The sequence below is a fragment of the Puma concolor genome, chromosome B2 (genome assembly GCF_028749965.1).
Source record: "Puma concolor isolate L17-30 chromosome B2, mPumCon1.1.hap2, whole genome shotgun sequence".
In the NCBI taxonomy this organism is placed as follows: domain Eukaryota; kingdom Metazoa; phylum Chordata; class Mammalia; order Carnivora; family Felidae; genus Puma; species Puma concolor.
Window position 1 is genome coordinate 65,826,289 of NC_141671.1, and position 26,144 is coordinate 65,852,432.

At 36.9% G+C, this 26,144-nt stretch overlaps 1 long non-coding RNA gene across 2 annotated transcripts in view; it reads right to left on the minus strand.

Annotated features, from left to right (window-relative positions):
* Positions 1 to 9,131: 9,131 nt before the first annotated feature.
* LOC147581022 (uncharacterized) overlaps positions 9,132 to 26,144 on the minus strand; it is a 79,790-nt gene continuing 62,777 nt past the window's right edge. Inside the window, exons 4-6 of one of the 2 annotated variants that reach the window (XR_015251321.1) lie at positions 19,332 to 19,369; positions 11,111 to 11,180; positions 9,132 to 9,694 (exon numbers count right to left, since the gene is read on the minus strand). This is a non-coding gene — a long non-coding RNA (uncharacterized LOC147581022). Of the gene's footprint in view, positions 9,695 to 10,184; positions 10,993 to 11,110; positions 11,181 to 19,331; positions 19,370 to 26,144 lie in introns of those variants that run through there. The other variant, XR_015251322.1, reaches the window with a different exon arrangement.

The window sequence follows — 26,144 nt, forward strand, 5'->3', positions numbered from 1 at the left end:
AAACAAACTATTTTTTAGTTATCATTTCTGAAATAGAATATAAACCCAAATATAAATGACCAAAAAAAAAAAAAAACCCAGAAAAAACTTAGTGGCCATCAAATCCCAGCATGTGTGTCTCTAGGAAGTTAGTGAATAAGTGAAGTTAATCACAATATCTCACATTCTGAAGAAGGTACCAATTAAAGTAATTTCCAGTCTAAAATAGATGTGTCTGTAATGGGAATTACTAACAAGGGGTTAAAAATGGAATCAGGTATATAGCATACTGTGGAAAAATGTGCATAAAATTAGATTGTTTTGATTAGGTACAGTTTTCTCAGACCCTTCTCTGGGAATAATTTTTTTTTTTGAAATCTTTCCCCAATATTCTACCCTTTTCACTGACTACAAGTGATTTTTCTAAACTACAAATCTGATCATGTCGTTCCCCTACTTAAAAGTAGTCTACTTCAGAACTAGGTCACCATTAGGAAAGGGTCGCTCTTTTTAGCTCCTCCAGGTTAACATCATCCTAACGTCTCTAAATCACTCAATCTAGGAATGCCCCTTTGCATACACTAGCGCCACACCATGTGAGCTAAGTGCTCTGTTCTGGCTCCCTCATAACCGTTGTTTGCCTCTCAGAGCTCCTTGAATGATTCCTCTTCCGAGAAGTCCCCTTTGTTGTTTCTTCCTTTAGCCCCCCCCACCCCGTCCCCACCCCACCTCCCACCCCAGCCCCCACCCCACCTGCCACCCCACCTCCCACCCCACCTGGCCTTCCCTTGCCTTGCTCTTTTGCATTTGAGACACAGTTATTTCCTGACTGCATTTTTTTCTATTACATGTTTGTTCTGAGCTCTGGTCAGGCAAGCTGTGACTGAAATTGTTTCCTGGCTGCTGATTCATTGGTTTGCTTCATCCTTTGGAGTGGGGGACCCTCTGGATTCCAGACCACGTGGCTCCCCGTCTCACTGGTACTTTTGGTTTCAGCGGGTTGTTGGTCCTGACACCACCAGACACCCCTGAATCTTTCCCCATCTTTTCAGAGATCATTCACTGATATACTGAGTTATTATGCAGTTCTGGATAAATCATTTAACCTTTCTCTTTCTGGGGTTTTGTTTTTGTTTTTAGTTTTAAGTTTTCCCAGTTTACAAATAAGAGTCTAGATAAGCCAAAGACTGCCCTCACAGGGCTTGTGAGAATTAAGTGAAATAAAGCATGTAAAAACACTTTGTTAAGTGCAAAGTGCTAAACTAATATAAAATATTATTTTATTGCAATGCTTTTACTCAAATACATAATTCCTGGATGTAATTTTCTTTGTAAGGAGCTTTGTGATTTGAAAGTATTGACTGAAAGGGCACCTAGGTGGCTTAGTTGGTTAAGCGTCCAACTCCTGATTTCAGCTCAGGTCATGATCTCGCAGTTGGTGAGTTTGAGCCCTTCATCGGGGTCCATGCTGAGATTCTCTCTCTGTCTCCACCTCTCTCTCTGTCCCTCCCCCACACATGCTGTCTCTCTCCCTCTCAAAATAAATAAATAAACTTAAAAAATTAGTTTCTTGTTTTTTTTTAAAAAACGTATCAACTGAAAATTTGATAGACTAATGTGTAGGTAAGAGGGAAAATAATGATAGCTATTGTCATTGAATATATACCATATTCCAAATACTGTGTTGGCTCTCTAGATGTTACCTAATTTAATCTTCATATCTTCTCTGCAAGGTAGGTATTATTATTTCCATTTTACAGTTGAAGAAACAGTCTCAGAGACTTCAAGTAACTTGTTCACTTCTGTGTTTTTCCAGAGCTGTGATGCTCAGTACAAGCCCTCCTTGAGATACTGATATGCTCCACTAGGTTTTGCCTCTTTGCTAGTCCCACCATGCCAATCTGATTCTACTTTATGTACTTCCTGCCCCATGACAATTGTGGTGTATTAGGCAGATTTCCAAGATAACTTCCAAAGATCCCTTCCTCCTGATAATCATGCCCTTCTAAAATCTCTTCCTCTTGAGTGTGTGCTGAACTTAATGACTTGCTTCTAATGAATAGAATATAACAAAGGTGATGGTATGTCACTTCTGAAATTGGTTGACAAGCATCTGTGACTTCTGTCTTGTTGGCATTCTCTTGCTGTCTCTTGCTTGTTCATTTTGATGAAAGCAGCTGCCATATTGTGAGCTGCTCCATTGAAAGGCCCTGTGGTAGAGAATTGATAGCAATCTTCAGCTAACAGTTACCAAAAACCTGAATCCTGCCAACAACCAGTGAGTGAGCTTGGAATCAGATTACATCCCTCTTGAACTGGAGACTCAGCTGACATCTTGAGAGACTATAGATTCAGCTGACACCTTGATTATGTACTGTGAGTGATACTGAGCTGGAGAACTCAGCTAAATTATGCCTGGAGTCCTAAGCCACAAAATTGAGAGATAATAAATGTTGTTGTTGTTGTTTAACTACTATATTTTGGGGTCATTTGTTACACAGAAATAGATAACCAGTACCTATGTTATATATGAAAAGCATTCTTGATAGGGATCTGTTGTACGACTAGTGAATGAGGAAATTAACTCCAACATGCTCAGCTTTTTCACCTTATAAGCAATACTTAATAAGAGCTGAGATTGGAATTCATGTCACTCTAAGTTCAAGGCGTCACCTTTTATGCCATGCTGCTGGAAGGCATGTGCATTTATATAAGGGCCTTTGGTGCGGGGTGAAGGTGGTAGGCTGATGTTTTGGTGCCCATGTACAAATGAAAATGGATAGAAATTTTATACCTGAAGATAGACTGTTAGGGAGAGTTTGGGATGCTAGAGAGCTCCTCAAATATTGTCAGATAATTTAATCCTGCTCCACTTGGATAGCAACCACTTTTACTTAAAGCAGAGGTCAAAATTTTTCTGCAAAGAGTCAGATAGTAAATAATTTAGACATTGTAGGCCATTTTGGGTCTGTTGCATATTCTTTTTTGTATTTTTTATAAACCTTTAAAAATGCAAATGTATTCTTAGCTGAGAGGCCTTACAAAAACAAGCCATGAGTCACATTTATCCCAGGCTATAGTTTGTCACCTCCGACCACAGTCAAGGTAGTCCTTGAAGAGCACAGATTGATCTAAGTATGGTTCTCTATGGGATTTCCAGAGGGAATTAGGCCCTAATGTCCTAGGGCATTCATTGTAGGTAATCAATCAACTTCTTTTCTGTGAAACCAGGATGGTATTTACTGTGTACACACTTGAGATAATTGGCTAAATAATCACTCAGAATGTTTTGTGTTCTGTGGTTCAGATGACAAACCCTGATAGAAAAAGTCTAGTAGCATAGTTGCTCACACACTTATTCATTCAACAATCATTAAATCAACACTAACTGTGTGTTCAGTGTTGTGTTATGTGACAACAGAGCTAACTGAAATGTGGACTTTTCATTTACCTCAAAAACATCACATTGAAGGAACAACAAGAAATTACAAAAACAACTTAATTTCTGAAGTTATGCTCAGCTAGAAACAATGTGATGATCCTAATAACTGTTTTTTTTCACTAGTATGATATCCTTGCTATAAAATAAGAGCATTCCTTTTTCTTCTTAGGCCTGTGATCTGTGCTATGCAAACCTATTGATTTGTTTGTTTGAGAATTGTTTGTTGTTTGAGAATTAAGACTCCCTAGGGTTCTATGTCCTCAGATAAGTTTGGATCAATCCTTGCTTGCCACTATGTGACTACGGGAAATTACTTAACATTTTTGAGACACTGTTGCACCATAAAATGGAGAAAATAATAATACCTACTTCAACAAGTTGTTATGTAAATTTAAATGAGAAGCATAAGGCCCTCAGGGATAATGCTTAATAAGTAGCAAAAGCTGAACAGAATTAACTATTATTATTACTTTCAGGCTAGCTCCCTTGACTTCAGCAGCATCAGATACATGCTTTTAATTTTGTTTTTAAGTCAGATCCATATATCACACCCTATTTATTCTCTATGAGATATACTAATACAGAGGAAACATCTGCAGTTTTGTGTGATTTCATTGGCCCCCTCAGAATGTTGTGCCCAGCTACCGAGAGTAAAAAAAAATACCTATAAGGACTCTACAAATCTTGGAAATGTTCTATTTTAGAAGGATGGTTTGATTTCTTCTCAATGCAGTAAATTGGCTGCGGTAGGTTGGGAAAAGGTGGTAGGCAAACCCTCCCTTCAGCAGATTCCTAATTTTAACTTTTTTCCCTTCCTTTTGAGAGCTTCCTCATGCAGAAAAAGGGCTTGACTCACTTTTTGGATTCTGAAGTAAGAATATAGAACCAACCCTGAATGACCTGTTACTCTGCACCAGGCTCTTCACACTTAATCCTTACACAGCCCTATGAGATAGAGAATATTTTATCGTTCACAATTTATATGTAAGGAAACTTGAAGCACAGATTGCCTATATAACTTGCCTAAGGTCATATGGCTGGCCCATCAGTAGTCTGGTTTATTTTTTTTTTTTTATTTTTTTTTAAAGTTTATTTATTTTTGGGACAGAGAGAGACAGAGCATGAACGGGGGAGGGGCAGAGAGAGAGGAGACACAGAATCGGAAACAGGCTCCAGGGTCCGAGCCATCTGCCCAGAGCCTGACACGGGGCTCGAACTCACGGACCGCGAGATCGTGACCTGGCTGAAGTCGGACGCTTAACCGACTGCGCCACCCAGGCGCCCCAGTAGTCTGGTTTAAATGCAGATGGGTTACTTCAGAGCCTAGCTCTTTTTCTTTTTCTTTTCTTTTCTTTTCTTTTCTTTTCTTTTCTTTTCTTTTCTTTTCTTTTTTCTTTTTTTTCTTTTCTTTTCTTTTTTCTTTTCTTTTCTCTTTTTTTTATTTTTCTTTTCTTTCTTTTTTTTTTTAGAGACAGAGAGAGAATGAGTGTGTGCACAAGCAGATGAGGGGCAGAGGGAGAGGGAGAGAGAGAATCTTAAACAAGCTCCACACCCAGTGTAGAGCCCAACATGGGCTCAGTCTCACAACCATGATGTCATGATCTGAGCCAAAATCAAGAGTCCAAAGCTTAACCAATTGAGCCACCCAGGCATTCCCAGAGCATAGCTCTTAATTCCACTTCTCTACTACAGTGGTATACAATAGAAAGATTTTGTGAGTCACATATGAAATTTTAAATTTTCTTGTAGTCATGTTTTAAAAAAGGAAAAAGAAACAGGTATATTTAATTTTAATAATATACTTTAAAATTCACCAATGATGTCTAAAATATTACTATTTCAATTGTAATGAATATAAAATTTTGATTGAGATATTCTATACATTTTTTCATACTTAATATTTGAAATCCAGTGTGTATTTAACTCATCTGTTCATCTCAATTAGGACTAGTTACCTTTTAAGTGCTCATTAGCCACATGTGACTGGTGGCTTCCACATAGAGCACAACTCTGCTACATATTCAGCTAAAGTGACTGGATTTTCTGTTTATATCTCTCTGTTTATATAATCATTTTTTGTTTTTGTCTTGGCATCTTCAAAAATGTAGAGATCTTGAGTACTAAAACTGAAAGTAAATTTTTTTTAAAAAGGAAGAAAACAGTTGTAATATTGTCATTGTTTTGGGATTTCTAATGATGCGTAGGAAAGCTGATGTTCTTCATTGCCTTCTGTCAGATTTCTGAAATATTTTGAGTTCAACTACATGCCCATTTAAGAACATAAGGTTCATTTACCATATTTCCCCTTTGGCCAAGCAGAAATCTAAAAATAAATTCTTAAGTTGTTAGGTTTGACCTAGCTCTTTATATAAATATCCGTTTGCAGTTGTTGTTTTAGCAAAAGAAAAATCCAATCTCCCAAGTCTTTTGGTTCTAAAAACTTTAGGAAACTGATTTCTTCCCTGAACACTTCCTTCCTCTAAATCACATACAAACTGAAAAGAAAAGGAAGTGAAAATTAGATTTTATTTTATTTTTTCTCAGAAGAGGACAAAAAGACAACCTGCCATCTTAACATACAACAAGTTCTTTGCCATTTCCCTTCCCACTATCAAATTTTAAGTGATGGTTAGTGTATAAAACATCAGTCTGTTAATATGAAGTTTAACTTGTAAGCTGTGCAGATTTTTTTCAGGAGTAAAGTAACATGTCATCTAAGAAGTTTGGAAGTGCCCTGTGGTAAATTACCATGTCACATATACCGCTATTTGGATCCCAGGCAATGTTTCCCCCAGTATTTGATATAAGTAGACAACAACAGACAGGAAGTGTTTGTTGAATTAAATTTATTTTAATTAATTGGAGGAAAGTCAAGAAAAATATGCATACACTATTATACAAGAAAAATGGTTTGTTATTTCAAAATATATTTGTGGAAACAGTAGATATATTTTGATTAGAAAGAAATGACCTATGTGAAAGGAGGATGTAAAGATGTGGTAGAAACTACTAGAACTTGAAAGGGTGACTGGCTTCTAGAGGTTCCTCCTTAAGCCTGTTTTTAAATGCAACTTTAATATGAACATAATGTGAAAACTAAATATAAAATTGAAAGTAGAAGAATATACAGGAAGGTATTTGTACAATTTTGGACAAGGGAAACTTTAAGTAGTAGGTAGGAAATTTAGAAAGAAAACAGTTATATTTAACCTAGCTATATAGCACATGTATATAGCAGATATTTACATATGTGTGTGTGTGCCCATATGTATGTGCATACATATTTAATACATACCTTATACAAAGCAATGAATCAGGGCAAAGAATGCACAATTAAAATAACATCCTAGGGGCGCCTGGGTGGCACAGTCGGTTAAGCGTCCGACTTCAGCCAGGTCACGATCTCGCGGTCCGTGAGTTCGAGCCCCGCCTCAGGCTCTGGGCTGATGGCTCAGAGCCTGGAGCCTGTTTCCGATTCTGTGTCTCCCTCTCTCTCTGCCCCTCCCCCGTTCATGCTCTGTCTCTCTCTGTCCCAAAAATAAATAAACGTTGAAAAAAAAATAACATCCTAGATAGATAATACATTACTATTCCTGATATACCAATGTCTACTAAAAAAACAGCAAGTTATAAATAAAGAAAATGGACAGCAATCATTTTCTTCTTTACTAGTGAAACAGGAAAATGCAAAGTACTCAAAAAGTAGATAAAACTTTTCCCCCATCATATATACACATATATACACATGCACATACATACACACACACACACACACACACACACACACACACACGGAAACATCATCATGTGCTAGTGAAGTAGGCCTTCCACATAGCAGCTGAAGTGCACATTGCTAAAGTAAATACAGCAGACTTCACAGAGATTTCTGTTGAACAATGTCTATGGATAACAATGCTAGCTGCCTTTGCTCAAATCATTTTAGCAGACTGTCTCTCACTGTGTGTGGGGTAAAGTAGAATTATATTCACTATTAAAGTTATGTGTCCTTATATGTATTTTAAAATTTGAAGTGATATTAACTAGCTTGATAATATGCCTTATGCAGTTAGCTTCAACTGACATTTGGTGACTTCAAATCAGTGTCCCATTTTAGGACATTGATTTGTCGTCATTGAAAAGAACTCGATGCTGACTTTGAAGGTAATTCCAAAAGTGGAGTTTCCAAAAATATTTGGATAATGATAATGTCAATCAAATAAGCTCACAGCCTCTAAAGGTGACTACTTTAACTGAAACAACAGTTATTTGGATGGATAAATTCCGGCATGTTTATAAAAATGAGTAATATTACTTTATAACCAGACTCAAGGCAGAGTAATGAAAAATAGTTGAAGTAATGTAGGTGGGAGTGAGAAAGCTTCCAGCCCTCCTGCTGGTCTTATGGTGAAGCCTCAGTAGTTCTAATGGTTCTCTGCTTGGTTAAATCTCAATTTTCCTGGCCTTGTTCCTTGTTTTTCATTTATTTCTATGCTTACATTTTCAGGCCATCACCTAAATTCTTTTATTAGTTCAGTTTTACCTGATTTCAGAAGATTTTAGACAAAAATGCTCTCTAATTTTATTTGGCTGTCACTCTCTTCTTGAGGTCTTTAATAACAGTTCCTAAGGCAGATAATGTTTTCCAATAAATATTAAAATGAGTATTTTCCCACATTTCCGCTCAGGGCTGCTGTGTTGCATAATTCCAGGGGTTGTTTTCCTTTGTCTTTTTGAATAACCCCACACCACACCATACACACTCGGCTCACAAATGACACTCCCAGGGCCTGTGGGATGCAGCAGTCTTGTCTTAGCTTACCCTTATTTGGTGGGCTTTATGTCTAAATTTTTAAAGCTTCTGGTCTAAAGGGGAACTTCTATATCGCAGTTACAACAGAGTTCTAAATATTTTGTCCACAGTACTTTAAAAACAATTATGTCCAATGAGTTTATTTTAAATTAATCATATTTGATATTTTACAGAGGAGTATGCCATTTATAAAATATTAAGGTAGAAGAAGGTGTTACTTATTTTTCAGAAGATATGTCTCCTTGGGCTACATTGAACTGTAGGTGTCTATTATAGGGTCTGTTGAATTCTTCAGTTGTTTGCTTCTAATGAAAACACATACGGTGTTTGGAAGGACTTCTATCCAAATAAAGCCTTTTGATTAGCTATGTTAGAGATGGTGTCCAAAAGTATCCATTGTCATTCCCCACACCCCCAGCTTCCCTTGCAGTTCAATTGGCCTAGATGACTGCTTTGTCAATGGACTTTGGACAGAAGAGACTGGTATGGCTTCAGGCCAAAGCTACTAACTGCCTCAGTTGGCCTCCTCCATCTCTTCCCCACTGCAGTGGCCTGGGAGGCCTGGTGCTCCAGGTGGGCTGCTCCAAGTGGGAGGATGCTTCCTGATGGGATTCAGACTGAGATGTGAGCAAAAAAGAAATCTTTAGTGGATTACACTACTTTGATTTGAGAGTCAGTTTGTGGTTATTGTGGTCTAGCCTTGTCTAACTAAAACAATACATATCATGGTTTTAGGGATTATAGAAAAAAATTTATATGTATATTCTGTGTATTCCAATGTAGTATATTCTAATGTAAATATAATTGTATTTTCTTTCTAGATTTCTTATCGATCTTAAGATCTCTCCCTTGACCAAAATTATACAAATATTCTTCTACATATTCTTCCATTTTTATTTTTATAGTTTTTACATTTTCTTCATATTAAGATTTCATTTAAAGCATTCAAATGTATCTTACACAAGATAACATCTTAGATTGGATGAAATATTTTTGATCATTTGAAAGCATTTTCAGGTCTTATATCACCTTCAGGTTGTTATTATGTGAATCGGTTGTCATTGATCTGTAATTATCTTTGTTGATAGAGTGCCAGGCCATGACCCTTTTAAGTGGCTGCACCAACTTTAAATTTACTTCTTATACTTGTTCTGAACATTATGTCCTGGTTAATTGCCCATCCTTTGGAATTCTGACCCCATTAAATGTTCTTCCATCTTCACCCTCACCTTTCACACTGGACTTTGTCCTCAGCATTGCTTTTCCAGCTATAACTTCTGGATTCCTAGAGCACTGTTTTCAAGATGTGATTCATGGACGATTCATCTTTTTCTTTTTTCTCCTCTGTTGCATGAGGCCTCCACACCCCAGCCTTGGACTAAAAGGCTCTGTGTCTGCATTCAGTGAAACCTCTCATTGCTGAATCTCCTGCTGTGTTTATTTAGGCTCCTCAGTCATTCAACCTTTTGGGGAGAGAGTCAGTCCTCTTAGGTGGTAATGATAACAGAGTACAAAAACCATCATCATTACCTCTTTTCCAAAGTTAAGGTTAAAAACCAACATCATAATACACTTTGAAAATTCTAGGAGTACTTAGATTACTGAGCAATTTTCACAACTATTGGACTTTTCATGGGTCCTGAACTCCCAAGTGAACAGTTTGAAAGATTCTTGTTCATAAGTTTATTATTAACAAATAGGTAACTTTTAACATACCACACATAGTTTTACAGTTTGGTTACAGTTTGTGGTCTGGAAGCCACTAGCTGAAACTCTGAGATCCCATAGGAAATTACTACTTCATAGAGGTAAATTTTTTCCTAGAGGCCAGGATTCATTATATTTTAATGATTTGTCTTTTTGAAGATACCATAGTAGCAGTTTTTTTTCTTACTGAAAATAAACTGAAGTTGTACAAAAGAAAATTATAAATGTTCATCAAGAAAAGAATAGTTAAATAAGTTATTTTTATTTGTGTAACGTAATCTCATACAACTATTAAAATAAAAAATAGAAATCCAAGGTTGACACGTGGAAGATTAGCATGAAAAAATGGCAAAAAAAGAGAGCAGAGCACAGTGTTTACTTTGACGTTACAAATCCCAACCATACTCCAGAGTAAGGTTAGCTGTGTAGCTATTTTGAATTCAGGTTGATCGGTGAATATTATTCATTTTGGGGGATGAACTGACAAAGGGGGCAGTGCTATTGAGGATTCTATTTCCATGAGAATTTGAATACCTTTCCTAGGGTGGCAGGGTTGAATATGTTTATCATTGGTCCAAGTCACTGAGACTCACAATAAATATAGACAAGGGAGGATGAAGAGGGCATGGAACAGGGGTGGCATATTGCCATTGGGAAGTTCACCAAATAGACATGATGAGAGCCATGGTACCTAAGCTATGTTCAGAGACACTGATAAAAGTTTGGGAAAGGGATGGGAGTAGGCAGAGTAAGCATCTCTAGAGCTCATTTAAAGGTGGCAGAACTGGTGGCAGAACTGGCCTTGCAAGCTCGGGCGACCATCTCAAAACTCTTCATCTTCTCTCACAGACATATTAGGATATGGTTAGGATTATTCTGGATACTGTGATAGGATGCAGAGTAGGCTTATTAACACAATAGTGGGTTTTTTTTTTTTCTATGTGTGTGTTACATGGTCAGAGGGTGGCTTCCCTCTGTGGTCATTTACGAACCAAAGCTCCTTGTATGCTGTATCTTGACCATCTTGCAAGGCATCAAAGTTCATCGCAGCTAACTGACAGAATGAGGAAGAGAAAGCAAGAAGTCACTAGTTTCCTAAAATCTTGGGCCTGGAGGTGATCTGTGACCTCTATTCTCACTCTGTTGGTAAACCAAGTCATATATAGACTCACCTACATGTCAGTGGGGCTGGGAAACATAGTCTTTGTCTGGGTCCAGGTCTCCCAGGGATACATGTTCACTCTGAAAGAGAGGACAATACATTTTCATAGATTGGTAGCTCTTTTTCTCAAGTAGGCAAGAGGGAGAAAGTTTTGAAGAGGAAACTGAATTGGAAGGAGACAGCAGGCATTTCAATTTTGATTGAATGCTTATTGAGCTGCAGAGCTGGCAGAGCCATGCTGGTGGAACCCCTGAGACAGAAGATGAGGGAGAAATTGGGAGATCTTGATATATATATACACCACAGTTAGGGGGCTAAATGTGAATGTGAAGACTGTTGTCTTTTTCTCACCTGGTGATTTCATCAGGCAGAAACCTCACTGAAGCAACTGAATCATGAAGTGTGTGGCATCCTTGGTTTTGGATACATGGGAAGAAAATGGGGAAATGCTCCTAATCCATCAGAGGGCCCATGCGGCCACCTCAGGAGTTCCTTTGGCTCTGTAAGAAGGTACATAGAGGTTGGAGAAGAGTCAGGGACATGGAGCTGCTCAGGCAGCTGCTGGCCAGGCAAGAGGATTCCCCACTCAGATAGAAGTCTGAAGACAGAGATTGCTGGTGTAGCCAAAAGGGGGATATGGTTGACCCTTTCTGGAAGTTTCCTCAGTAAAGGAAGATATCAAGCTGAAGATGAAGAGTACCCCTAAGAAATCATGCACAGCATCTCTTCAGAAGCCATCATGTTGATAGAGACTTCAAAGAGTAGATTTGAGGGTTACCTTCTCCCATTAACAAGCAACCAACTATGCTGAACCCCAGCCATTTTTCTCTATTTCTTCTTCCCATATGACAGTTCATAGGAAAATAGTTGGGAGGAGTAAAAGAGAAGACCATGCCTCTTAAGAACTACAGATCCCACAGGCCAAAGACTGAACCTGACCTGTGGGGAAGGGAAAATATGAGTAGAATTTTAAGTGAGAAGAACTGAATGATGCTCTTTTACTATCTGAAAGGGACCAGAAAGCTACAAGGATTTTCTAGAGATACATGGGCTTAAAAAGGAAATTGTATAGATTATGGTTAGATACAATAATAGGAAAGAAACAAAACAAAATAAAAACACCTCCCCTCAAAACCGGCATGTTATGTATGTCCCTATCAAGACCAGACTTGTTGAGTGAACTGGTTTCGTAAACACATAGGTGTAAAAGCTGGAAGTGAGGCTAGAACACACCATTCTCCTGCTGGAATTTGCACTGATTGACTCATAAGAGGCTCATTAATTAACTCATATCTGCCAACACATGTTTACCATGGGGTAGAGGTGGACCGTGTACCTGTTAAGCTTTGTAGCATTTTGGAGCCCGAGTGGTCTTGCTGTGGAGCAAGGAGGGGTAGGGGAGGGAGAGAAGGAGGATCAGTTTTTCTCCCTCCAGGTGGCATTTAGAGTCCTGGGGTTGGTATGATTGGCTGAGAATTGCCCCTTGGAGCAGCAGAGACCAGGGAGAATTGGGAATCTAAGTATTTAGGAACCAGGAACTCCTGCATGAGCAGGTGAGGTCTTGGCACTAAGGAAAATCAGTTTGTTGGGGAAAGCTGAAGATGTAGGAGTTTCAAGGATGAATAATTAAGAGGAATATTTATTCATTTTTATTCAAAAATGTATTAAACATGTACAATGTGTTACACACTATGGTAAATGCTGGGAATGAAATTGAGAGGAAAATATCTAAGCTCTGCTGGGCTAAATTCGTGAAAAACAAATACAGGGAGCTTTAAACAGGCACTTGATCTGGTCTGAGGGTGGAAGATGATGGCTAACGATAGTGACAAAAAAGTGCAGAGTGTTAGGATAATGGGAAACAGTGTTTTTCATGTTTAGGAATTCCTTTAATGTTGTTTTAATAATCCTTTCATAAGAAATAATAATCATTGAAGGAAATAAATGCAAATCTTGGCACAGTGAACCAAATGGATAACGGCTTTGTGTTTTCTCTTAGAGTCCAAGGAAATTAAAAATCATTTAACTCTCTGATGAAACATCTTCATCACCTCATTTTTTTTTTCACTGCTTAATCCAGAGGACGTCCTCATTTGTTCATTTCCCCTTTCATTCCATTTCATGCTAGGTCCTGCCACATCCTGTTCATTTCCCCTTGAAACAAATCATGTTAAAGATTTCTTCCTGGTCTCTGTTGTAATTTCAAAATCCTTAAGTAGTTTCAGAGGAAGACAATTAAACAGAGGTGAAGATCTATCATGCTTCCTTGTTATATCCTGAAGTTAAGAGGAGGAGGAGAGCTGCAGTGGCTTTTTTTTTTTTTTTTTTAATTTTTTTTTTCAACGTTTATTTATTTTTGGGACAGAGAGAGACAGAGCATGAACGGGGGAGGGGCAGAGAGAGAGGGAGACACAGAATCAGAAACAGGCTCCAGGCTCTGAGCCATCCGCCCAGAGCCTGAGGCGAGGCTCGAACTCACGGACCGCGAGATCGTGACCTGGCTGAAGTCGGACGCTTAACCGACTGCGCCACCCAGGCGCCCCTGCAGTGGCTTTTAAGGCATGAATCAAGCTGGTTATCTGAGAAACTCAAAAGACAGGGGTGCTATGAAAGCAAATGATGAGTATCTCATGATTCTTAAGCAAAGCCTGAAGAGTAAATTTAGATGCCCAGGTGGATTTGGGGTGAAGCTGAAAAGGCTCTGATATAGGCATTTCAGGTAAGTGTGAATTAGAATATCCCAAATTCATACCTGTTCCTTACACTTACACACACACACACTCCACTACACACAGGGATTCAAGATATATATATATATATATATACATATATATATATATATATATATATAGATACTAAAAGAGATTGAACATTTATAACTAGCATATGGACAGGCTAAAAATGTAAAATTATTAATAAATTTAGACCTTAGTAGAAACACTTAAAAGCCTAGTAACATAAAATTTACTTCAGAAAATAAGAGCTTTCTGTTCATTTCAATGTAATACCATGAACAGTCCACCCTTAATGCAATACACGTGATTCTCCTAGCTTCATGATCTAGATGCCAATCTAACTACAAGAATATAAAGCAAAAATATTCTCATGGACCTGAATTGAGGAAGTCCTCAGTGATTTGTGCAATCCCAGTCTACTGCTGTCCAGTGCAACTTGGAGTCCCTGACAGTGGCTGTTACTAGGGAAGTGGACATTTTGACCATGATTTCAAAGCATAGGACGAAGTGTAGGGTGAAGAAGTGAAAGATACACAGAAAATCAAGAAAGACTAGCAGCAGGTTCATTCCCTTCAAGGTTACTGGATAATATAAATAAATGCATAGCTGTAGGTAATGTATTCCCATATTACAAAAAAACTATTTTGCTGTCTGCAAGTACTTTGTTTTTCTTTTTTTTTTTTTTTTTTAATTTTTTTTTTCAACGTTTATTTTATTTTTGGGACAGAGAGAGACAGAGCATGAACGGGCGAGGGGCAGAGAGAGAGGGAGACACAGAATCGGAAACAGGCTCCAGGCTCTGAGCCATCAGCCCAGAGCCTGACGCGGGGCTCGAACTCACGGAGCGCGAGATCGTGACCTGGCTGAAGTCGGACGCTTAGCCGACTGCGCCACCCAGGCGCCCCAGTACTTTGTTTTTCTAAATTGGCTCCTGGGCAATGTAAAATTTTCACCTCACTTCTAAGTGTCCATTTAATAATCTAAATTCAAGTAATTATAAAAAGAGAAGCCATATATTTTATAGAAAAATTGCTGTAGTTTTATGCTAAACAAGAGGTCTTTGCTTAGGACATTTATTGGTGATATAGCATATTTCAGTAGTGAGAGAACTAATTAAAACATGAAAGAAATCTTTTATAAAAGTCAATAAAAATATTCACAAATATGCACAAAAATTGACTTACGTGAACACTTAATGCAGTGTTTAAAATACAGAAATTTTAGGGGCGCCTGGGTGGCGCAGTCGGTTAAGCGTCCGACTTCAACCAGGTCACGATCTCGCGGTCCGGGAGTTCGAGCCCCGCGTCAGGCTCTGGGCTGATGGCTGATGGCTCAGAGCCTGGAGCCTGTTTCTGATTCTGTGTCTCCCTCTCTCTCTCTGCCCCTCCCCCGTTCATGCTCTGTCTCTGTCCCAAAAATAAATAAACGTTGAAAAAAAAAATTAAAAAAAAAAAATACAGAAATTTTACATTACTTGTTTCACTTAATATGGTATCAAAGGCATTTTCCTGTCTTACCCTTAACTACTTGCTTAGCATGTATATTTTTTCAAACCTGGTGTATTGCTGCAAGTATGGACTTGGTATGGGGGCTGTGCAGGTGTATGGAAATTTACCAGGACATTTCTGTTAATTAGGTAATTAATTGGTTTGTTGGAAACTTCTGGAGTCTTGAGAAGATAAAGATCGACAAGTAGAAACCCAACATATTACCAAAGTTGAAGGCTGTACTTTATGAGAGATAGTCTTACTAACTGATCATCAGAGAGATTTACCCACCGTAAATGCAATGCTAAAGCCAGCTGGGTCTGCCTAGCTATGGGGGCCTGCCAGGTAGGGTTTATGGATTGAGTTACAGAGGGCCTCTCCCCCAAATATGATAAAGGGTAGAACTGAACTGAACATGCCAAATTTATTATTAAATTCCCACCTAATAAATTACTCTACTTCCCTCAGGGAGAAGGGAGTGAAGAGGAGGGAAGAGGACAGGAGGGTTTAGGGAAAATCCCTCCTCATTGAAACCAGAACAGTTGAGAAAATGTGTTTCTCTCTAGTGGAAATGACTCCTTAATCCCTTCAGATTTTTTTCATTCAACACCCTTGGTGGCTGCAGCACATGGTTCAAGGTGGCTTTGAGGGATTAAGCATCAAAAATTCAAGATGGGTAATGCAATGCAATTGGTAGCATTGTTCTGTATTGCTTTGAATCTTAATGTTTTTGTAGGGTTCTAGGCCCAGAGCTGTGCTAATATGCTTGGATGTATTGGGCTTATTGTAAACTGACTAACTTGTAAGAATGCTGACAAATAAGCAGCTAAGATCTTCATACTTAATTTTAAATGGTCCAGTTCCACAAACAAATCAATGGCAGTTTGTCTTGCCTACAGATGTTTGTTCAAATATATCAGTTACATCATCATTCAGAATGTTACACCCCAGCTTTTATTCTAAACACAAATGAGAGATATTTCTGAGTTCTTAGAAGCATGGGAAATGTGGTATTCTTATAAGATACAAACATTAAAATTCCTTCAGGCATTTCCATTTCTGTCACAATGTAAACCAAAACACAAACCCTCATCCCCCACCCCCAGGCTGCTAATTGTATTGTTTACTGTGAGGATCAAGTGGGTTATGACTGCCCAAAATTAAAGCAGTTTTTAGTAAGAAAAGCAATAAATGAGAGATTAAAAAATTAAACTGTCTCTATGCCAAACCAACAAATTGTTTTTATAAAACCTACATACAAATCTTAGTTTTCAAAATGGTGTTGAAGAAACAAACATGGCTGAAGTACAAATATGGGTAGCTGTTATCCTCAATTCCTACTGACATATAATAAACAAGTTTTAAAACAAAAGTAATTGAGGACTTTAAATGAAATCCTGTGAGCTAGAAGTCTTAATATTTAGTGATTTGGTGGCTTCTAGGAGATTTCTTACAATTTTGAGGGAGCAAATTGTTCCTGGCTGAGATCTGTGAGTACATGCAGGGACTGAGGGCGGCTGACTAGAATTCCAAAATAAAAGTGGGTATTTATAGTGTGCACAATAATATATATTAAGGCTGACCTGTAGTTGGGCCATTTTCCCCTTCATTTCTAGAAAGGAGCAAGGGTGCCCTCTTGGGACTTGGTGAAAAAACTTTTCCTCATACTTTCTTGAATTCTTTGGGCCCTCAAGTCAGAAACCTCAAAGGCCAATGGCAAATTTAGGCTGAAATGGAGCCTGAGAAGTGATAGCAGCTGCATAATTCACTCAAGTGAGGGTTTCAAGTGATGGCCAATCTCACCTCCAACTGTCCCATGGGCCCTTTCTAACAAAGGATGGCATTACCATGCTGGCCTGCCTCATCTCCCAAATCAAAACACCTTCCAGCTGCTTCAGTGACAAGTTGACTTGTATTTTGACTCTTTTGGCAAAAAAAAAAAAAAAAAAAAAAAGTGTTCCCACACAATACTGTTTCTTAAAGTGCCTTGAAGTTAACATAATGTATTTTCTGCTTTAGCCATAAAAACTGAGAATCTGAGAATTGGAAGAGCATTATAGGTTATGTAATTTAACCTATTTGTTCTAGCAAAGAAGAAATGGAGGGTTGGGACTAATGTAACATAATTTAAAATCCCAATGATTTGAATCTAGATCTTGGTTTTCTAAACTCCAGTTGAATTAATTTTCTGTTACGTAAGTTTACAACAAATATGCAAATAAGTCAGGATAGGTATTATTTCTATTTTATAGATAACACTATTAAAGGTCATGGAGATGAAGTGATTTTTCCAAGATTATATGGTGAAGTTGGGCCAAAGCTAGAAAGGAGCCCAGTTCCTTGACTTCCAGTTAGGATTTTTTTACACACACTTATGCACAAACACAAACTCAGAAACATACATATTACAATTCTGTCACTAATCAGTTAGTCTACTTACTATTGATCAAACATTCGTTGAGTGTTAGGTACTTCCCTGGTAACAGAGGATATTGCTAAACAGGGAAAATGTGTGATATCCAGGGTGCAGTAGCCTTCAAGAGGGATTGTTAATGATTTTTTTGCCTTCTGTTATTTATGCCCTTGTCCAGTCCCTTCTCATATTGAATATGGATTATGTATGTAATCAATAGGATATTGCTGGATAGCTGTGTGTTACCTCTAAACCTCGGTCATAAAGTACAGTGTGGTTTCTGTTCTCTTTTGGATTACTTGCTTTTGGAGAATCCAGTTACCATTTTGTATGGACACTCCAGCAGCCTTATGGCAATTCCATTATAGGAATTGAGACTTCTGCCTGATAACCAGCAAAAATCTGCCAATTATGTGTGTCAGCATCTTGAAATCAGATTTTCCAACTCTAGTCAAACTTTTAGATGACTGCAGCCCTGGCTGACATTTAACAGCAACTTCATGTGAGACCCTGAGCCAGAATACTAGCTAGGCCATTCCCAAATTCCTAACTCATAAAATCTGTATGAGATAGTAAATGTTTGTTGTTTTAAGTTGCTAAGTTTTGTGTAATTTATCATGCAGAAATTGGTAGCTAGTATTAGAAGGCGTGATAAAATAAACACATAAAGTAATAAAACAATTTCGAAGATCAGAGATGATAAAATGGGGCAATATGATAGAAGGATGGTGGAGGGGCTGCTTAGCTAAGGGTGGGAAGGGAAGGCCTCTTTGAGGAAGTAATATTTGAGTTGAGGCATCATTGTTCATAAAGAGTCAGCCATGGAGATCTGGGAGGATAGAAACTCCAAAAGAGGCAGCAATAGGTGCAAAGGCCCCAAGTCAGGAAAAAGTTTGGCATGTTTGAAAGACTGAAAGAAAGTCAATTTGGTTAAAGTGTAGTCAATTAGGGAGAAAATTGAGGAAGATGAAGCAAGAGATATAGGCAGGACCAAATCACCAGAAGCCTTGAAGGTCATGGGAAGCCATTGAGGATATATAGAGAAGAGAACCATGTTCTGATTCACACCATAGAAAGATCTCCAATTGCTGTGTGGACACTGGATAGTTGTGAGTGGGAATGCACTCAGGAATACCAATTAGAGGCCATACCAAGTAGAGGCACAATTGCAGTTGTGTTGAAGAGGAATAAATCACGTCATCCATTAGGATGGCAGTGGTGGAAGTGGAAGAACTAGCTGGATTTGGGATATATTTAGAAGATAGGGCTGACAAGACTTGCTTATGGGTTGGGTTTAGAATGTGAGGGAAAGTGGAATCAAAGGCAGCTTGAGCTGTGAGACTTGTGGTTGGGAAACCACCCTTGGCTTAATTTTTTTTTGGAAGGAAGGAAGGAAGGAAGGAAGGGAGGGAGGGAGGGAGGGAGGGAGGAAAGACAATAATTGAATCTATCCTTTTGAAATGAAACACTGTGTGGGAAATTCCTTTTAAAAGTGTTCAGCATTTTACAGCTTCAAGACATTCTTACTACTAATGACCTCACTCAAGTTCATAAGAGCATTTCTTCTTGAGAAAGGCAGCAAATGTTGGCACAAACCTGGCTGATGGGATGAACTCGTGATTCAGAAGGAGTCCCTGATGGTAAAAAAAAAAAAAGCCTTATTAATTGCTCTATGCAAGTACATCATCCCTAGCGGCAGTAGACTAGTAGAGTCTGAGTCCAGCATTAAGCCTTATTTCTTTTTTTTTTTTTTTTTTTTATTTTTTTTTTCAACGTTTATTTATTTTGGGGACAGAGAGAGACAGAGCATGAACGGGGGAGGGGCAGAGAGAGAGGGAGACACAGAATCGGAAACAGGCTCCAGGCTCTGAGCCATCAGCCCAGAGCCTGACGCGGGGCTCGAACTCGCGGACCGCGAGATCGTGACCTGGCTGAAGTCGGACGCTTAACCGACTGCGCCACCCAGGCGCCCCAAGCCTTATTTCTTAAAGGAGAAAGTAATCTTCAGAGAAACAAATTTCTTTTCTTCAGAGAAAGAAATGTGTTTAGGATTACAATTATAGAAAGGCTCCTTTCTCTTAATTATTGTGTTTTATGAAGACTTTTAAGAGTTTTCTGAACCTAAGTTACAGTTATTGCTTCATGAAGATAACAATAAAAAGCTTATTTCTCAATTGTTACATTCTTTCCACATAGGAAATTTGGTTCATGTAAATATTAAAATCAAAAGGCAGTTTTCACTGTTGTACTATAAAATCTTGTACTTGGGAATTAAGTATCTATTTTTAATGCCAGCATTTGCTTCTAAGAATAACACGTCATGATTTGAAAATGAAAAGGCACACAAGTCTGTGTACTGTTTATGTTTGGGAAACCAATAAAGAGTTCTATTACACTTTATCCCACAGGGAAAGACCATCATGGGTCACAGCAGTCATATTATGTTACAGTCCTGTGATATACTCTGTGTCAGCTGTTCTCACTCATTCACACACGTAGATCTTAGCTACTTAATATACAGTTATGCACATTTTCTAAAACAAAACAAAAATTCATTCAAACACGGAACAGATGTGAATAAAAAAAGAGGGTAGTTTAAAAATATTTCTGTTGCTATCAGCAATTATTTTGTCTCATGAATGGCATTTGGCTCTTGATGTAGAATGTGAATAAGGCTGGTTTGGTTACTGTGGAAGTTGGAACAATAGCAAGTTTCCCCTTTTCAGTCCATGAGATCATTTATTGCAAGTTCATTATGCTTTTTAAACTATATTTTAAAGAAAGCATCAAATTGAAATTGGAAGTAGTTTATATAGATCAGGGAATGATTTTGTTCTACACATTCCCAGAGATATAGCTATATACAAATGTTACAGAAGCTGTTTGTTAAATACTTTTTTTTGATATATTTGATACCTTTAAAAAATATATTGCTGTCTTACTAATGTCAAAATTCTCCCTTGAACCACATTCCCAGACATGTTAGGTTAAATAATTAGAAATTGTTTTTTCATTCATAAGGTACTATTTTAAATAAACACTATCATTAGATTACTGGAAAATTAGAAAACATAAAATGTGTTCCAGCAATTTGATTGCATATGCCAGTGATTTTATAATTCAGAGTAATATAAGGAGATTTGGTAGTGATAGTACAAAATCTTTATGAATGGGGACATTTCATAAAAAGTCCATCCAAAGGAAATGTCAACCAAGTTAAGGCAAAGACAAATATGGTGATAAAAAGAACAGAAGGAAGAGACAACTAAACCTGAAATAAAAAGTGTTCCTGATAGCAAACAAATCAGAAAGCCTGAAATCTCATATTAACTGTGAGTGACACTGGGCCACGTATATATCTAACTTACATGGAAAATAAGACTTGTATAACAGGATTAGTCAGAGTTCTCTAGAGAACGGGAACCAGCATGTGTATAGAGAAAGACTTATTTTAGCAATTGGTTCAAGGTGATTGTAGAGACTGGCAAGCCAAAATCTGCAGGTTAGGCTGGTGGACTAGAGACCCAAGGAAGAGTTGATGTTGCAGGTTGAGTCTGAAGGCAATCTGCTGGAAGAATTTCCTCTTCCTGGGGAAAGATCAGTTTTTTTCTTAAAACTTTTAATCCATTGAATGAGGACCACCAACATTGTGAATAGTAATCTATTTACTCAAAGCTACTGATTTAAATGTTAATGTCATGTAAAAAATACCCTCACAGTAACTTCCAAATATGTTTGACCAGATATTTGAGTGCCATGGCCTAGCCAAGTTGACATAAAATTAAGTATCACAAGAACATAGTAAATCAGTTGCTCTTACACAGTGATGGCAGGTGTATTAACTCTTCAACAATTTTGGAAAATAATATGGCCATTTTTTATTAAGACCTTCAAAATGTGTTTAAGCATTTTTACCAGATAATTACATTTCTATATTGTGGGAATAAACCTAAATGCAGACACAAACATCATAAACCATAAAGCAAAAGATTGATAAATGTTATATATTAAAGTTAAAAATTTGGAGCTCCTCAGTAGCTCAGTCAGTTAAGCCTTTGACTCTTGATTTTGGCTCAGGTTATGATCTCATGGTTTGTGAGTTAGAACCCCACATTGAGCTCTGTGCTGACGGTGCAGAACCTGCTTAGGATTCTTACTCCCTCTCTCTGTACTCCTCCCCCACTTGCACATGTGTGCTCTCTCTTGCTCTCTCTCTCAAAAATAAACAAACATTTTTAAAGATTATAAAATAAGTAATTTGTGTGGTGTAAGAAACCATAGGCAAAGTTAAAAAACCATTGACCAGGAAAGATACTTGAAACACATGAGAGAAAATCATGAGGAACTCCTACACTCCTATAATTAATGAGAAAAATATTTAAAACCCAACTGAAAAATGAGCAAAGTTGGATAGGGCAGTTTTTAAAAGAAGACACTTGAATGGCTAACAGTCATTTGAAAAGATATTCAGCTTGAATCATAAAGATATGCAAGTTACAATAAGATTTACTCTTCAAGCTATCAGAAAGACCAAAATTAAAATTTTAACAATGCCAGCTGTTGGTAACAGCATAAATTGGTATAACCACATTAGAGAACAATATGGCAATACCTGAAGAAACCAAAGGTAGGTATATATTAAAATCTTAGAATTCTACCCCCAGTTGTTTATAATCTAGTGAAATTCTGGCACTTGAACAAATAAATGCACTAGAAATGTGCATATGTGTGTATGTGGTATTGTTATAAATGCAAATAAAGCAAAAATGTAAATATCCATCAGCAGAAAAATCAATAGATTCTGATAAATCAGAATACACATTTGTATAGAAGTTTAAATAAACTAGATTTACATTTATCTGCATGAATTTATCATGAAAATATGTCAGGTAAAAAAAGTAGGTTGCAAAATTATGTATACAGTGTGATTTCTTTTATGTCAACTTTGAACACATTTAATTGAGAAAGTCAACTAAAAGTTTAAGAAATCAAAATGCTATACTATACGATACATACCTAGTAAAGTTATTTTTTAAAATATGGGGTGATAGGACACCCATAAAACTTAAGATGTTGTTTACCTTTCTCTACAAAGATTGTGAAGGAAATAGGTAGCTGTGTGTGTGTGTGTGTGTGTGTGTGTGTGTGTGTGTGTGAGAGAGAGCACAGAAGTGCACATCTATGTGCAAAAAGAAAAGAGAGGTCTAGGAAGACACAAAAGGGCTTTAATTGGATAGGTAATATTTTATTTCTTAAAACTAAAAAAACGCTAAGCAAATATGGTAGAATAATAGGTTAAGAATGTACACCACCAGGAATGAACTCTAATGTAAACTGCGGACTCTGGGTGATCATGATGCATTGTTGTAGGTTCATTGATTATAACAAGTGTCCCACGCTAGTGCAAGATGTTGGAAGTGGGGGTGGGTTGTGCATGTGAGGTGGCAGGGAGTGTATGAGAACTCTGTATTTTCTGCTCAGTTTTGCTGTGAACTTAAAACTGCTCTAAAAATTAAAGCTTCTTAATTAAAAATATGTTAACTCTAGGTGGTGGTTGTATTTTAAATTATTCTTTAGACATCAGTGAATGTTTGAAAAATTTGATAATGATAAAAGAATGTATTATAATGGTTCTAGGCCATTTCAAAACTTTTATTTCATGTGTGCACATTACTGTCATATTAAATATATATATTTATATATTACATATAGTAATATATGTGTATATATATGTATATATAAAACTAAACTTGAGGATAAACATTTATTTCTGAAAAGCTGAGAATGAATTCTAAGTGTTATTTCTTGAGGATAGGACATGTGAGTGATTGATACACACATATTTATCATTCTTTATACATATATGCATACTTTGACTTCAGGAACATATTTTTTATTGCAATATAGAATATTGAAGTTTAAATATTTTTAAGTCAAATATGAATGGTGGACATGGCAAGTCTTTGCTTTGTGATCTTTTTAAGGAAAACGTATAATTTCTTAAACATTTCAATGACTTACTCTACAGCCCTTATAGAATTTTGCAGTTTGTCACCAAACTTGAGTCACTATTTCTTTCTTGCCAGTTGAATAACAATACCTCAGGATAAAGTTAAAGTTACACGTAATTGTTAGGAAAAACAGATTTCCTTTTTGTTCATGCCAGAAAAGTCACTCAGCTGTTGAATGGGAAGATTTCAAGATACTCCAGTTCAGAAGTTCTCATACTTGGCTGCATATTAAAATCATATTAAAATCTTTAGAAATCCTAATGCCCAGGCACATCTCATAACAAGTAAATCAGAATTTCTAGGAGTGGGACACAAGGTTTTTTTTTTTTTTTAAACTTCTTAGTTATGCAACCAAAGATCTCTATGTTACGACAACTAAAAACCATACTTTTTTTCTTTCCTTTTAAAGATAGATACTTACTATGAGGCTTTACTATTAGATCCCTATAGCATCCATGGTATGGCTTAAAATAGTATGGTCCTCAAAGCTTTGAACCTTAAATGAGGATTCCTGGGTCATGAGTGTGACCCATCATTCTGTTAGATTGGTCTTATGGATACTGCTTGAGTTATGTCTTCTTTTTGTTGCTAATAGCAACAGCACCAACTGCTTCAAGTTTAGGCCAAAAATAATGTCATAAAAATAGATTATTTTGAAAAAACACAAAAATATATACCCACAGGGGCTTTTAAGAATTACCAATTCCTGGATAAAACTGCAAAAAAAAAAAAATGCAGTTAAAAACCACCAATTACTTAAACATCTGGATATTTATGACATTATTTATAAACATAATACTCAGATTTTTCATTGAACTTTTTATCATTTCATGGACGTGAGGCTTTAAATTTTCTATCATTGATTCATATTTTTGTTCATATATAAAACAAAACCTGAAGAGGGGATGATTAGGAAACTTCAAAAGGCAAACTATTCCTGGTGGATAATGTATTTCTTGGAAGCCTAGTTACTACTGTTGGTTATTATAATTCAGTTTCAGGAACTGCTGAGAGACTAGAATCTTATCCAGGATTTCCAACTTGATGGTTATAAAGTTGTATGTCCCTTACTATAGACAGGTGTCATGATATGCACTGAAGTATAAAATCTCACCTGCAGTATAATGAGGTGCTGTATATATGAACCTATCATTTGAGAAAGTGATCTTGCATCACCACAGATTTAAAGGACTTGAAAGGTGGCTAGACATATGCTGTGGTAGAACATGCAACCCCTGATGGAGTATAAATTATACTGGACAGCTATCCTGTCTTCATTCATCTATTCATTTGTTTACTAAAATTATATCTTTTGATTACCTATGTGATACCATATTTTGTAGCCTCATATTATCTATTTTGCAACATTACTACCCTTTTTTTGGAATGAGGCATGGTATCTCCTTGGCTTCAGCTAAGGGAAAATTTGACATTGGCTAATTGAAAATCTTAATGCCTATTTGCATATTGGCATGAATTTATTTCACAGGTTGATTAACTTCTAATCAGGAAAATAAAGCTCAGGGAACTGTAAGGGGAAAAGCACAAGGTTCCTCCACCTCTCTGTGTTACATATTTACAGATTCTTCCCTTTCATGAAAACTCTTCCCCTTTTCTGATGTGTCCCACAATCATGCTATAATTTTTTTTTGCTTCTATTGCTCTTTGTTTTAAAAGAAGTGTTCTATCATGGTGTTTTCATTTCTTCAAAAACAATTCACTTTTAAAAATTAATTTATGGGTTTTGCAAAAATGACATATGGTCATTATAAAAAGAAATTGAAGCAATATAAAAAGAAAAAAAATCATACTCCCAACCTTCTGGCTCCCTCAATTCACCATTATAAACATTTGAGTATTACTCAGGAACTCTCTCCATGCATAAAACAATAGAAAGACAAATTTTAAAATGTTAGAAAAATGGGATCATACTATTTATGCCTTTTTAAATTACAGGTATTCAATTTTATATTTTTCTTATCACTTTTATTGAAGAATATTTTGTGTACCATAAACTACCTTCAGTCAACACATGGCTCAATGAGTTTTCATAGTTGTGTACATTCATGAAACCATCAAAAATTGATACAGCAATTTATCAACTCTAAAAGATTTCTTATGCTCCTTTGCATTCCATTCCTCTGTCTGTCTCTACTCCCAAGCAACTATTGCTTTGTTTTTTGTCACTACAGATTTATTTGCATTGTATATAAATGGAATCATAGAGTATATACTGTTCTGTGTCATTCATGAAGAGAATTTTCTGAATATAATAATGTATACATATCAATTAGATCAACATAGTAGTGTTTTATAAGATCTGTGTCTTTGCTGCTTTTTTAGACTAGTTTTTCTATAAGTTATTCAGATAAGGGTATAAAATTCTCCGTTATTACTC